The sequence below is a fragment of the Furipterus horrens genome, unplaced genomic scaffold (genome assembly GCF_987537825.1).
Source record: "Furipterus horrens unplaced genomic scaffold, mFurHor1.1.pri manual_scaffold_5, whole genome shotgun sequence".
NCBI classification, from domain to species: Eukaryota; Metazoa; Chordata; class Mammalia; order Chiroptera; family Furipteridae; genus Furipterus; species Furipterus horrens.
Window position 1 is genome coordinate 107,974,560 of NW_028327175.1, and position 16,069 is coordinate 107,990,628.

General features: G+C 46.2%; 1 protein-coding gene across 2 annotated transcripts in view; it reads right to left on the minus strand.

The window, feature by feature from the left end:
• The window catches only part of SNX29 (sorting nexin 29), a 581,450-nt gene that overhangs the window by 159,536 nt on the left and 405,845 nt on the right, over positions 1 to 16,069 (minus strand). The window lies entirely within an intron of this gene.

Genomic DNA, 16,069 nt, shown 5'->3' on the forward strand with positions numbered 1-16,069 from the left:
TTGGGATGAGTCTGCTGGCGGCACAAGAAGATAACCTTTAAAGGTTGGACTCAAATACTTTTCTGGATCTGGAAGAGGTAGGAAAATAGACCCAAAGCTAAAAGCAACAGCCCCACCCTTTCTACCTTATAAGACCAAGGCTTCTCAAAGCCCAGCACAGTGGACAAAAAACCACAGAAGCCCTAGTGGTGTGAGCCCGTCGGTTCAGATGAGAGCCCTCTCAAGGCCAGCGCAGTCCAAGTCCTGAAGATTGTAAGAGAGCTCACCCCAGCTAGGAGAGGCATTTACTCACCAAAAATGCAGAGGGGCATCTTTTTTAACACAGAAATAAAATAATTATTATTCCCATGCTTTAGGCCTTGGGGAAACACTCATCACATAAACAGAATAAATCACAATAGCTGACAATTGAACAGCTGCCTAATTGCTTGCAAACTGTTTCTACCTGCTGCCTCCCACAACCTGAGGGTGAGTGTCAGGGAGCAGCATCACCAGTTTCAGATGAGGAAACCCAGCTCAGGAGCTCCAGACCACAGGTTAGGTCTTCTAGTCTCAATTAAACCCAACAGCAACGGCCGGACAGGCAGACACTTGCATCCAAACCCAAATTCAACTGAAAGGAAAGCTAGGGTGGTATGGGTTCAGGGTTCCCTGCTGGAGAGGAACATATTTCTAAGGCGCTGGGCCACTGTACGTCTACAGATGCACACGTGTGATGTAAAGGCTCACCGCACACACAGGTCTTTTCATTAACGGGCACATGTGTTTGCACAGAGGTGTGTGCTTGTTCGGCTGGGCAAAGGGTGATAGTGGCTGCCCTCCCTGGGTCCTTCCCTTTCACTGAATAGGCCAGGCACCGTGCTAAGTGCTTTAGCAACACGCTTTCATTTACTGCTCACAGCAGCCTTGTGGAGGGAGCAGTATACCTATTCTAAAGAGGAAAAATTGTGACTTCAACAAGGTAATAGACAGTCCATCATGAAAGGTCTTCCAACTATTCCAACTATGAACAAAGTGGCAGATCTGCGTTTAAACTTGGAGTATTTCTAGAGTCCACACTGGAACCACTATCTCAGGTACCCAGAAACCCTGATAAACTTACATCTCAGACACATCACCTACTCATCTCTCCACAGCCACGTTACAGGTCTAAACCACCATTCTTTCACCTGCTGTCCTGCAGTAGCGATTAGGTACACAGGTAGGTGGGTGGTTCAGTAAGTGGATGGATGGATGGATGGTTGGATACGCAGACAGAAAGACAGACTCCCTTGCAAGACCTTGGAAAAGCCAGCCATCTGCAGAGCCCTGAGCCTGTCTCCCACTTCTCCCCAACTCACCACTCCACTCCAGCCACACCAGCCTCTTAGTTCCTCTAATGCTCCATGTTCTTTCCTACCTGCAGGGCTTCACATGTACCATCCCCTCTGCCTGAGATGTTCCTCCTGCTTACTTATTTAACTCTGGGTCACCTTTTAGGAAGGAGCAGATGCCCTCAAAGGTCCCCTCCTTACCCCCAATTTAACTAAGCCCCTTCTTGTAATCTCTAGAACCTGGTTTAGCATTCCCTCAGAGTACATATACAGTTTATAACTATATATTTATCTGTGTATTATCTTTACATTATACATTTAAAGTATCTTCTCTGACAAGACTATAAGCTCCAATTGGGGGGGGGGGGCAGGGTCGTGTCTGCATTGTTTGCTGATGTCTCCCCAGGACCAAGCACAATGCCTGACTCACAGGAGAGGTTTAATGAATCCTTATTGTCTGACCTTCATAAAGGCCCTTTTGCTGATCCTGAACTCTTACGCCCAGTACCTACGGTGTTGCAGCAGGTGCTGGAACAACGGTCCAGAGTATGTAAAGGTAATTATGGGAAAGTTCGAGGATGACAGCTGGGAGTTGTGGGCTACATTTGACCACTGAACTCTAGGGAAACTAAACCACTACTGAACTACAAGATAGCATAATACCTGGGCCAGGTAAAACTTTCTGATTCGGGGCTGGGCCGATTACAAGCAATGAAAAAAATTGTTTGAATCAGTGAGAAGACTGAGGTAAGGCTGAACTTGAATGATAAGAGGAATGATCAGGAGGGCCTGGGAGTTCAGGAAAGAGTTTCATAACACATCCAATGTGAGCACTCTGGAGGGAGGTTCCTATCAGGATCTACTAGGGCTGGAGAATTACAAGTAAGAGTATGGCATCAAGGCAGCAAACCAGGTGCCTCCCACTATAATGCTTCATTCATTCACTCAGTCACTCATCAACTATGTAATGATTTTGCCTCTAGGCACTGGGGATACAGCAGTGAACAAAACTGACACAGAGCTGTGGCTTCTCGGAGCTGACCTCCTCCTGCGTGAGCAGCAGGGGTCTGGGGGAGCAGTGCCTCATGGCGCTGCCGGTCGTGGCCTGCACATGGTGTGATACCACGGGCCGTGGCCAGGCTAGGCTAGGGACATAAATGTGGTAACCACGGCTGTGCTGACTGCAAGAGAACCTTGGCGAGAAGCTAGGCCTCTGGCTTTTGAAAAGCCACACCCCCTGCTCGGGGGCACCTTGGTTTAGAGGCAAATCTTTATAGTCTGTAGTTCTAACTCTGATGGCTACAAAGAGCTCAGATTTCAGCTACCCCCAAGAAGTGCAAAGCTGAGGGTCAGTCAGTATACAGGCTGCTTCCGGCAGCTGGGTCAGCCTCAATATGCACAGTACCTCTGTACCCACTTCTCTTCTGAGAATCAGTAAGGTTTTAAAAACCTTATAAACTTGGAAAGGGGCTGCAGAGGTCATCTTGCCCCTCCTGCATGGGACAGGGGTCATATGTGGCTGGGGAGTCAAGATTAGTACTTGGTAAGGCCACCTGCTTTTGAACAGCTCTCCACGTTCAATTTTTCTTAAATCAAGTAGTCGATGACTGAGACTGCGTCTCTGTCCTTTGCAACTACATCCCCCCTAGCACTCTGCAGGACGTCTGGATAAAGACACAGACCGATGAGCAGGTAGGTGGTAGGAGAGAACAGCAGATGAGCCAAAACCTGTTTCTCTCCAACTTCACTGGTCTCCATTCTGTCCTCCGGGGGCAGCTGGGAGTCCAGGTCAAAATCCTACTCTTAGTGAGGGGAGATGAGCAGTAATTCTGGCTCTGATGCTTTTGAGCTGTATAACCATGAACAACTTATATACTAACCATTCTGAACATCTCTTTCTCCACCTCTAAAATGGAAAGAATGTCTACAAAAGCTCAGGGCTTTTGCAACAATGAAGTGAAATAAGGCACAGTTCTTGAGCAGGTCAGCCAAGACACGCCTTGCTTCCCACGATTTGGAGACCAAGAAACAAAAGAACACTCAATAAATCTAATAAGTAAAGTGAATGACAAGCAAGAGACTAAACCATATAGTACATACAGTTACTGTCCAAAGGATTATAACTGACAAGAAAATAATGAACAATACCGTAGAAAAGTGGGACAAGGACACAAGTAGGCAATTCACCAAATAAAAATACAAATGACAAATTAAAGCACAAATGTATGCTCAACCTCACAAGTAATCAGGAAAATGCAAATTCAGACACCAATGAAACGTTGTTTTTTCTTCTATCATATTGGTAAAATTTAAAAGACTGATAATAGCCAATGTCAGCAAGGACATGGCGACAAAGTATTCTTCTACCTGTTGGTAAACTGGTTCAGGCTTTTGGGAGAGCAATCTGGACGGCCTATTAAAATAAAAAATGTAGATATTTTTTACCTTTGCAAATCTACTTCTAGCTAATTATCCTAGAGAAAATCTGTAATGTATACAAAGAGGTCTATACACCTTTGTTTGCAATTGGTCAGGAAATAAAACAATCTACGTGTCCATCACCAGAATAGTTACATAAATAATGGTTCACTCATACTAGGAAATAATCTATATGTTGAAGTTTAAGAAGAGTAAAGAGGAGAGAGGTCTATGTACTGAGGAGGAAGGCTTGTATGACAGAAGCTCATTTATTTCCAACGAAGTAAAATAAAACCATAACAGCATGCAATGGATCCATGAAAAGCAGCAGTTCTCAACCTGGAGCAATTGTGCCCTGAAAGGACGATCTGCAATGTTTGGAGACATGTTGAGTCATCTTAACTAAAGAGAGGGTGTGGGAGCTACTGGATAGAGGCCAGGGATGCTGCTCAACATCCTACATGCAGCCCAACCAAGAGAAAGCCAAATCCAAGAAGCCACCCAATGACTGAAGGTATAAAACATAAAAACACTCACCCGCCTATGGCCTACAGAACTTCTCTGTCCAGGGCACGAGAAAAATGGGCAGATACAGGGAGTTACAAATTTCCTCTCTGAATTGAGGATGAAGAATTGCAAGGAGAGAGAAGGTAAGGGGAGGAAGGAGAAGAAAGGCAGGAAGGGGAGAGAGAGGAAGGAGACACAAAACAGAGAGGGAGAGAGGAGAGGGGGAGAAGGAGGTGAAGGGGGAAAGGAGAGGGAAGCAGAATAAGAAAGAGAGGAAAAGACTAGAAAAGGAGGAAGGGAGAGAAGAGGGAGAGAACTACAAGAAAGAAGAATCACAGAGCAAAGAAAAAAAGAGGAAGAAAATGAGAAAAGCACTCCACCCCATTCTCCTATCCTAGCCCATCTTCCTGGCCAGTGTCCCAGAGGGAAGTCGCCACCCCCCTGGCCCTCAGACAGATGCTGGGCTACCAGGGGAGCCAGACAGCACAAAAGAAGCAAGTACACCCTGGAAGCAGGCAGCTTCCATCAAAGCTCATTCTGGAGCCGGGCCCCCAGACTCTGAATACAAGAGGTGTGCTGCAGGGCAAAGTCTGGACTAAACACCTGAAACCCAGGCCACTTTCACTGTAACCCAGCCGGGGGAAATGCAACCATTTTTAAATGACAAGCTATGGATGGATCATGGAGTAGAACGCAAAGTGCCCGCGGCTGTCTAATGTGGCACAGGAGGCTGCCAGTACCTGAGAGGCTGCTGGGCTGGTCGATCTGGAGGGAGGGCCCATTCTACCGCTGATCTGAGCACCGGGCTAGCACACGGGCGGGGCTCAGGAAGTGTTTGATGAATGAATAAATGACTGGACTGTGTCCCAAACGCCTGAGCTTTCCTGGCTTCCATGCTAAGTGGGCTGGAGAGGAAAAGTGTAAGAAAAGCAGGAAGACACTGATGTTTAAGAAGGAAGGACCATCAGCAATCTTTCTGAATCAGAATCTGTGAGCAAAGCACTGCCTGTTCTGCTTTCCTTACCTCCCAACAGGCCAGCAAGGGGCTGAGGACGCGGCAAGAGCGCGCTGTCTCCAAGCACACCTGCCAAGGCGGAGGCAGGCGAGAGAGAAAGGGGGCCCTGGCCACGTCCTAGGGAGTAGCCACTCACTTCAGCAGCACTAATACCCCTCAGACAAGCTTCCCAGGAGATTTCCTGCCATGTCTCCTGGCCAGAGACCCTCCCCAGGGAAGACAAGAACGTAATGGCCATCACTGTCACAACTTCATTAAAAAAAAAAAAAAAAAAAAAAAAAAACCATTTGGGGCGTATTAAAGGAAAGACTGGGCATTCCCAGCCTGCGTTAGGCAGCATCGGGGCACACAGTATGGTACTTTACAGAATGTGCCATCTTTTCTCCGTGGACACTGGCTGGGGTGAAGAATCCATCCACCTGTCAGGCCTGACCAAGTCTCCTCTCCCGGCCTTATTTCATCCCCTGAAGGAGCAAGATGATGTGCTGAGAGGCTGGGCATCTCATCCTTCCTGCTACAAATGATGACAGGTCAGCCTTGTCAGCAAGTGGGATGAAAGGTCTGATGGATGCACTCACTAGGCCTTAGATTATGGAGCAAACATCAACCCTCCTGCGAGGAGACCATCATGGCTGAATTAATTCATCTTGGAATTTTTTTTTAACTTTTGTATTTTGTTCAGGCAAGGGGGTTAGGGAGAAGTGACAACCTGTCCTTCTGGTGTCGTTACAAGACTTCATTCAAACATATGGTGCATGAGGTGGGTATGAAAGTCAAGGTTTGCAGAAGTAACTATTGATTGCATTTCAACCAAAACTCCAAGACAGTCCTGCAGAGTTGGTGCGGAAGGCCACTCAGCCCTCACCGGGATTCTGCCCCCGTGCCTGGTAAAGAGGACAATGTGGGTGCTGACATGGAACCTAGGCCACCCAGAGGGGGCCTCTGACTTGCATACACTGGCATGCTTGCTGCCAGTCTGTGGGTCCTTCCTGGTGTTCTGTCCCCACACCACGCAAGGCCGGCTGGAGCTTTGCCCAGGCCGGGGCTCCAGATGTCCCGGAGGTCTTGCCTCTCCTGGTGCCCCACCACCAGGCACTTTAGCTCCTTCCCCCAGCCCCCGCCTGTTTTCTCAGGCCAACACAAATGCAGTCTCTCTTTAAAAAGCAAGAACTCTAGGCCTTTGTAAAACAACAGTCAAACTGGAAAATGTGTTTGTCAGGACTCCAGCTTTCACCTGGAATCTCAGGACAGAAAAGGGCCAGCTGCCTACGGCTGGGAACCTGGAAAAGAGACTTACCGGCAGAAAACACAGGTGACTACTTTAGCCGAGCTATTCTTCCTTAGGCTTCTGCTTCCCTAACGGCGGGGGTGAGGGTGGGACAGTGACCACACTGATGCAGGCCCACTGCAGCCACGCTTAATGCACCACAACGGAAAGAGAGTGACTCCCAAACACCCCTCCTACTTTTTAGTGTTATTATTTACATCCCGTCTCATCTGGAAAGAAATTAAGGTGGGCTCAGAAAAACTGACACAAACCACCATCTAAAAACAGTAAGTGAAGATGGTAACTGCCAGCAAGGCAGTTCTGAAAGCCAGGGGCTGAGGGAAGAAGGGCCAGGGCCGTGGCACCTGGTACGTGGCCTGTCAGCATTTCTGCCCGTTCACCTCCCTGCCCACCCATCACTCAGAGGGGAGGGAGGGACTCGGCTGTTGCTGCTGCACTGCGGAGTAGAACTGACCACCTCTTTCTGCCTCAGAGGTGCCACTGTCCCTTCCTCTCCCAGTTCCTCCATCAAAAGAGGGGCTGAGCAGGCTGGGACAGCAGGCCTGGGGCAGGGCATCTGGGCAGGCTTCCTCCGGGGACCTGGGAGTCTCAGCTCCAGCTGGAGCAAGAAGTGATGACTTTGGGCTCAGGAGCCTCAGAGACCATCTTATTGGACAGGAAGAGACAGGGGCCCACAGGGGAAGTGGTTTGGCCAAGACACACAGAGGTGGGCAGACCCGGAGCCAGGGCTCTGTCCCCCCTGTGCGAACGCCTGCCGGAGACCAGGGACACCTGAAAACACTGGCTCTGCCTGCCACCCCTCGGCTGGGTTCTCCTCACTCCTTCCTTCCTCCCTTCCCCTGGAATGCCTCCTGCCTCCTTCCACAGAGCCTCTCTACAGCGTCTTTACACCCAGCTTCTCACTGCAACGCTCTCCCCGCCGCCTTTCACTTCGCCTGGCTCACTCCCCTCCCCTGTCTCCCGGGGGAGACCACGCACTCCAGTCTCTGCTGATTAGGCCACTGCTCTGCTCTCCACGTCTGCGGTCCTCCCTGTCCACCGCCCCATCCTGCGCCCTGCCGACGCTTCTGTTTCCTGGGGTGACAGTTATTACTGCTAAGGTAGTTCGCCTGCAAATAGGAGACACCACCACCATGTCAGCACGGGTGGCTTGGCTACAGCCTTTCCTGTTTTTGTGCCTCGCCCTCTGAAACATTCAATGCTTGTCATGAATAACATCCCCAGGCTCCATTAGAACTTAGCTGGTTCATTCACAGACCCCTCCCTTCCCAACTCAACCCAGATGCTCAGTAAGTGACACCTGTGACCACAGAGCAGAGAAGAAACAAAAGCTGCCGAGCTCCATGATGAGCAAACTTAGTAGCGCCGCGCTCTAACCTCCCAAGTCGCCCTCCTAGAAGTGCCCAGAGCAGCTCTCTGGGCAAAACGCAGGCTATGTGGGGCCACGGAGAGAGGGTGGGGTGACCCTGAGACACAGCAGGAAGACAAAGGGCTCAAATGCAATATATCTATCTTCTACCCTATGTGCCGGTATGATCTTTTACAAACCACTTTTGGCTTCCCCATATAAAAAAAATCAATACAGAAGGAGTTAAACCTGGATATCCCACCGCCATGGTGGTGTGTCCACCTCTACCTATAGACTTCTTTCCAAAGCCCATGTCTGTCTTTTACTCAGCTTTCCAAATATACAGTACTGACTACATCTTCCAACACACACACACACTCTCTCTCCCTCCCTCCCTCCCTCTCTCTCTCTCTCTCTCTCTCTCTCTCTCTCAGGTCAGCTCTCCATTTTCTTCAAACTCTCATACTCTACAACTAGATCGCTTTAGGTTGAAAATCTCTGCCTTAATGAATTTCTCAAATTCCCAGGGACCCATTAATTCCACACTCTGGTCTTCCAGCTCTCTCTACTCCATGAGAACATTACGTTGTCACCAGTATCAGCTGCTCATGGGAGTTTTAACAATGAGTGATGGGTCAATGAAATTGTGGGCAGAATTCCTTGGAGGAAAAAAGTGATGGAAATGAGTTCACTTCATTGAAACACATAGTTGTGGCAGATGCCCATGGGGTGGGCAGAAGAGCTGCATGGACAGGAGAAAGAGAGGAACAGGGCCTAGTCTATGCATGGCCCATGGAGTCTTGGCTTCCTTGTTGATAAAAGAAGGGTGATGACAATGCCTTCCTCATAAGCTGGCTGAAAGAATTAAATGACAATGTACATTAAAGTGCTTGTGTCATTGGCCACTGGTTGCCTATCCAGTGGGAGCTCCCTATCCATCTACCTGGCAGCAGAGCCCATGTCCCATTCAGAGACTGAAATGAACAGATGCCATTCTCCTAGCTTCCTTTCCAGCTACAGCGAGCCTATGTGACTTCCCCTTGGGTCAGTGGGATCTAGGAGAGACCACAGGAGGGCTTCGGGCAAAGATTTTCCTTTTTCATAAAAGCACACATGTAAGTCAACACTTCCTTTCTTTCTAACATGAACACTGTCTTGTAATGAGAACAGGCTAGGAGCTCTGAAGCCATTCCACAGACCCGAGAGGGGGGAACCAGGAGAATCTCAAGAGACAGGCTTGTCCAATGCCGAGACCATGAGCTATAGAATACTTCACTCCCCAACTTCCTGTCATGTGTATTTACTCCTACTGCTTAATCACATTGAGTGCGATAAGTTGTTACTTGCAGCCAAAAGCATTCCTAACCCAGGACAGGCAGAACTTGCTTTATTGTGCTTCACAGATAATGTGTTATTTACAAACTGAAGGCAAGACCCTCCAGTAGCAAAAAGATTATGACTCGATGAAGGCTCGGATTATGGTTAGCCTTTCTTTTAATTAGCAATAAAATATATTTTCTACGATTTTATTTATTTATTTTCAGGGAGGGGAAAGGAGGGAAAAAGAGAGGGAGAGAAACATCGATGAGCAAGAGAAACATCGATTGGTTGCCTCTCGCACATCCCCAACTGGGGACTTGGCCTGCAACCCAGGCATGTGCCCTGACCAAGAATCGAACCAGTGATCTTTGAGTCCACAGGCCGGCTCTCAATCTACTGAGCCACACCAGCCAGCGCTGAAGTCTTTTTAATTAAGGTATGTACATTTTTTAGATGTAATGTTATTGCACACTTAATAAACTACAGTATTGTGTAAATATAACTGTTATATTTACTGGGAAACAAAAAATTTTGTGTGATTCCTTTATTGAAGTGCTCTAGAACTGACCCTGCAATATCTCCAAGGAATGCCTGTACTTAATACTCAATAAATTCAATAGAGCCCATTTCTATGCCAAATGAGAAACAGAGATGTCCTGAAAGTCCAACATGAGAAGTCTTGCCAATTCACAGTCAGGGAAAGCCTTAGTGAAGACAGAGATTTTACAAAGCAGATCCGGAAGCAGAAGACCTTCCAGATGGTCATCAACAACAACCAGATGCCAGTTGCAATACGTACAGTGTAGAAAGGTGGGCCAGTACACCAGACCTGAGGGGCTACCCTCGAGACTGGCCCCAGCTACGAGTCCAGCAACTGAAACTAAGGATAAGCAGGTGATTAGGTCATCCAGACCTGCACACGCTGGTGAATAATGCCAGTGGTCCAATTCACTACTTGACAAGTAGTATATTCTAAACAAGACTAAACTTCGCTGACAAAACTGTAATGAACTGGGGCCTGGGCATCAATTCCTTTAGGCCTCTAGGAGTCAGTTCCTCCTGACTGGAAAATCTAAAAACAGGAACAAAAAATAATAGTGACACATACGTCCAGGGGGAGGAAAAAAACAGGCTTGGGGGGGGGGGGGCGGCGCGCGTTGCCTATATCAGGCTTTCCCGGAAGCCTCAGGTATTCCAAGAGCAGCTGGAGGTGAAAAGGCTGCCAACCTCAGAGGTGCCTGACTTTGTGGGATGGGAAGTCTGGGAGGAAGGTGCGAGCAAGAACAAAGGCAAAGGCTCCTCTGGTTTTGCTTACCATGCAGCACGTAAGCCAACACTGGCTGGAATGAAACTCAGAAATCAAACAGCCCATAGCTGTCCTTCCTGCCCGCCTTGCACACAACAGGTATGGCAGGAAGGACCAGACATGAATAAGAGAGAATTGCCTCGGCCTCAGGAGTGACCTGATTTCCCCAGACCTGGCACGGTAACTTCTAGGGCAGTGGCTGCTCAGAGTGTGTGTTTACTGCAGCCGTGGCCCCCGTTTCTGCACTTGGCGCAACCATTTCATCCTGCTTTACTTAATAATCCCTCCCTCTCCACATAGCTACATGCTAAGAAAGCATAAAGGCTGAGCTGTAGGTCAAGCAAACTTGAGGGGCCAAGGGGTAAGCCTTTTTAGAAAAGAAGATGAAAAGAAAGAACTGAGAAACTCAAAACTGCAAAGTGCAAAAACATCACCATCCTGCCAACTACCCGCAGCCCCATGCAGACTACCTAGACCTTGTAATCTATTATTAATAGGAAAAATAATAGAGTTTCCCTGCATTGCATATATAAATATGCTCTGCTACAGTGAACCTTAAAAATAACTGCCTAAGCTACAGGATTTCCCACTGGGGGTGGAGGGGACCTACTGGGGATCTCAAATACTCAGTGACTCTTCCTGGGATACCACCCTTCCTCTGGGCCAAGCCTGTGGTCTCTAGTAAAGGGGACTTATTCCAGAAGGAAAAAGCTTTGCTGAAGCAAAGCAACCTCTTTACAAAGGAGACCTAATTAGTTGTGCCACACAAATGGAATATTGTACAGTAGTAGCCTGTGTTTCTGGTGAGTAAATTCAAAGGCTAAAATTAATCCCGCCTAGAGGTCTGATTCCTGCTGTGGTTACAGTGAATGGCTCTTCTCAAAGGGAAAGACCTAAGCATTCAGACCAATTTAGTGGCTGTAATATTTGCAGAAGGAAAAAAATTGGTGGGTTGTTTGAAGGTCTAGCCTGCCTTTATAAGCACACAGTAGGCTATAAGAGAGTGGACCTCAAACTTGTTTGGAAGCCAGGGCACTTGGGGAATAACATCAAACATTTACAAATGAAGAAACGAGGAACTAAATGATTAACAACAGATGTGACTATCGGATAGAAGTGATGGAAACGCAAACCTAGAAGCACAAATGTGTTAACACCGAGAGAGGAAGCGAGAGAGAGAGAGAAACTAAGCCAGACCAGTGAGTAAACTGAGCTTTGTTTCTTACATTTTACTTGTTGCTGCTCAATCATTTATCTCTAGCTGGTGTCTGTCAGCGGCCACACGTTAGTGGGGGCCAGAAGTGTAAGGAATATTTATGGATGAAAAACTTAAATGAGAGCGTTCTGGACATCAGCTTTACTCATTCTGAAACCTGGTCAAACGCTGGCATTTCTTGCTTTTAGAGCCAGAACCCCCGTGGGCCCCCGTCTCAGAGTGCAGGAGCGGAGCAGGAAACCGCTGTCTGCAGAGGCACAGACCTTGGCTAATAACGTGCACTCAGTCCTGGGCAGGGACAGCACTACTCGTCAGAGTCCTTTGTGCCAGAAATGACTCCAACCCCTTCCCAGTACAAAACCTTAGTTCCTCTGGCAGTTAAGAGTACATTTTCCAAGCATTCAGATGGATTCTCATACAATGTCTCCTGATACTGCTCAAAAGCGAGGCTCTAAGGGGGCATCCCTGGAATCTTCTATGGCCAGAGCAGTCAACGCGAGCCAGTACCTACTTTAACGATTGTCCAAAGCAAAGCCACCTCAGCCTGGCTCTGGAATGGGTGAGGCTTTGCCGACAATGTGTCTGCAGTGGACCAGAGCAGTCCCACAGACTTGCCTGGCTTGGCTCAGGTGTGCCCTTGCCCACCGTCTTAGAGATGCAGGGGACGGCCATGCAGGCAGGACGGTGGTCAGGCCGGGCCCATCCCTTCAGAATAAAGCAACTGTCCCATCTCTTCCTCAGATTTTTAAAGAGCTGGACTCTGTCCTTATTCACAAATCTGAAAACTGGTACCTTGTCAGGAAATGGCATTTGGATTTAAAAAAACATGTTACAGAATGAGATGCTTCTCTATGCCTTTGTTTTCTCATCCATAACATGGGAATAATAACGGTTCTCACTTCACAGGATTGTTGTGAGGATTGAATGAGCTATTTTATGTAACACACTCAGACCAGGGAGAAGCAGCTGCTGCTGCTTCTTAGTAGCATTACTATTATTTCTATTGTATCCCAATCTACCTATTCCTTTAGATCAGTGGTTTCCAAATATTATTCAGTCACATAGTACTGTCCTAAACTTCTTGCTGTTTTCACTATTATTTATTTAGTGTTTTTCTTTAAGCTTGAGTCAGTTTCTACTTATATCTATTTAAAAGTAAATTATATATCACCATGGCAAATGGAAAATAGAATTCTCTGTTATAACTAGAAAGCAAATGTAAAAATAAATACAATGAAAGCAAGTAATTGATTAAACTCAAGTCTGTTGCCTGCCAAAAGCACTGATCCTGAGCCTTCCTCTGTCCTCACTAAAAAGACAGATCAGGGGGTGTAAAGGCACCGTGACTACACGGAGACGCATCCCTCTGGTAATCACAAGCAACGCAACAGCTGAAAAGCGAGTGGCCTCCCTGCAGAATCTGTATGGAACATCCAAGCTCTGTCTTCCTGAAGCCGTCCAAGCACATGTAAAACCATCTGGTTTTCTGCCACTCTGGGCGACTGTTCCGGAGCGTCACTACCCAACAAACCTTCTGCGAGGAAGGAAATGTTCCAGGTCTGCACTGCCCACTACAGCAGCCACTATCCGCATGTGGCACTTAAGCACTTAAAATGTGGTTAGTGTGCCTGAAGAATTGAATTTTTAATTTCATTCAATTTTAAGTAATTGAAATTTAAACTGCCACACCTGACTATTGGCTGTCGTACTGGTTAGCACAGATTTACTGAGGAAACTACATGTGTCACCTGGCTCTTCAAATGAACTTATGTTCACTTTTAGGCTCTGCCCTTGCTTCTTTTGAGGGAGGTCTCATGACACCAGACAGTGACTTGTCATAGGGATGTAACAGCAGATCGCCAACAGTATCCTTCATTATTGTTTAACCTAAAGCCTGGTGTGGAGGTTTCTTTTAAAGTCCCCATTGAGAAAATGATATATTTTCTTCTCATTAGCAATGGAATGATCCAAAATAGTCACACTTCCATTTCACATTGGCTGTCAGGAAGCTTACAGGAAATACAAAAATCAATGCAAGCAACTGTGTAGAATTTCATGACAGCTATATATGATTTCTACTGTTTCCTTAATGAAAATTCTCTTAGTTTATATTTTCTCTGACTCTATTATTTTATTTCTAACTTCTATTTTATTGTTCTTTTCCATGAGTTTCTCTAGAAATTACTTTTTGTGGAATGATATAGAATGCATTATTTACAAAGAAAAATAATGTCCAAAGCTATGAGTATTTTGAGTGAGTCACCTTTTATCCAATATCATTTATGATTTTAAAAAGAAAAAGAAATTATAACAAAAGTTTTCTAAAATGCTTCAAAACACATGCTCAGATTTTGCTCTTGAGATAACCAAGCAGAAGCATCATTAACCCTTTGAGTGCCATGCATAATTCAGAATTTGGATCAACAAGAGAAAAAAATTATATCAATATCTAACCTGAGGTACAAAAAAAGAGAACAAAACATAAAATATGAATTATTCCATGGTTATTTACATTTAAAGCCACCGAAAAAAAGAGTTGCTGGGAGCGATGCTGGCACTTCTGGGAAAATTTGTCAGCGTCGCTCACAGCAATGTTGTCACTCAAAGGGTTAACTAAAAGGTGGAAAAACAATTGCATTCAAGAGCTGCTGCTTCATACATGCCAACATCAAGAAAGATTTCAGAGCCTGAGGTGAGGGCTGAAGCTGCTCCGGGAGAGCGGGAGCTGCCAGGTCTGTGCTGCATGGCATCTGGATTCCACATCCTCCATGCACTGGAAAGCCCTGAGAACAGTGTAGGGGGAGACAGTGGCTTGAATGCCACTGTGACCACTATGGAAACCATCTCCCAGGCAACGGCATATTTGCTCTGTCCATCTCATTTCATAACAGACTTTCAGAAGCTAAAACCTGCCAAGTCACTTCCTGGGGTGAGGAGGTTGTGGGGGGAAGAGTCCAAATGTAAGGGCAAGGAAAAGTCTGAAATGGTATCACATTTTCATTTCACTGTAAAAAACAAAAGGCTGCCAGCTTCACTTTTCTCATCCTCAAGCTCTCTGATGACTGCAAAGCAGAACTTGAAGGGCGTTCAAATAAGGGAGTTGTTTGTTGTTTGGGGTTTGGGATAAAAAAAGAAAGAAAGAAAAGATATTCAGATATCTGTCATATCTAATTCTCTTTTTTAAGTCAGAGCTTATAGCAACATGAACACTCAGCTTCTCTAACACTTTATTAAAGTGCTAGTGTTGCTCAGCTAAAGAAGCAAGCTAAGACGACCCTCCGGTGCAAGCTTCCCTGCCAAAACCACCTGTCCTAAGACTTTAGGTAAGATATGTGTGCCATACTCATACCCGTTCTTGATAACACATGTCCACCACCAGACCTGCCACTGGAGTCCAAGCATGGCAATCGTTTTGGAAGACAAGAAATGAATACTAAGTGTCTACCAGGCACTATATGATTTTAATGCTAAGAGCTTTCCAAGGTAAGTATTATTATTATTTGCATTTTGCACATGAGAAAGTTAAGATTTACTTAAGGTCACAAAATTGAAACTAGAACTTTTATTTTCAGGTCTAATATCATTTTTTTTCACCACATAAGTCTTCAGGGAAAATATCTCAGTATCTGAGAAGACTTCTTCAATGGGCCAATTCCCCACTAAGAGAAATGGCAACAAAACTAAAGTGTGGTGATTTTCTTTTTTTTTTTTTTCTTTGCCCTGGCCAGGTGGCCCAATTGACTGGAACATCCTCCTATGCACCAAAATATTGTGGGTTCAAGTTCCAGTCAAGGCACATACCTAGGCTGTGGGGTTTGATCCCCAGTCAGGGCGCATACCGATCAATGTTTGTCTCTCATATTGATGTTTTTTTCCCTTTCTCTCTTTCTCTCTCTCTCTTTCTCATCAATAATATATCCTTGGGTAAGAATTAAAAAAAAAAAAAACCTCAAGGAGCTCATGGGAAATGAAAACAAAACTTAATGAAAATTGTTGTGATACAAAAAGACAGTAGAACCGGAATCAGCTATGAGTCTGAGTTGAAAACAAAACAGTCCCAGGACAAGTGAACACCAATGACTGGAAATCAGGATCCAAGGCAAGAAAGAAAAAGCAGACAAAAAAGGATACGTAGGCACGGCTGGAAGAGGCATCATAAAATCAGAGAAAAGATGGAAAACCGGGGTCCCAGTTGTTGAGGCAAAATCACTTCCATAACAGACAAAGGTCCCATGGTCCCAGACACTTAATCCCGAACCAGTTGGAGGCAGAGGGGATGCCTGCAGTTTTTGCTTGTCAACTGCCTATTGCTCCTTCTTCGAAAGGAGTAGCTTGGTT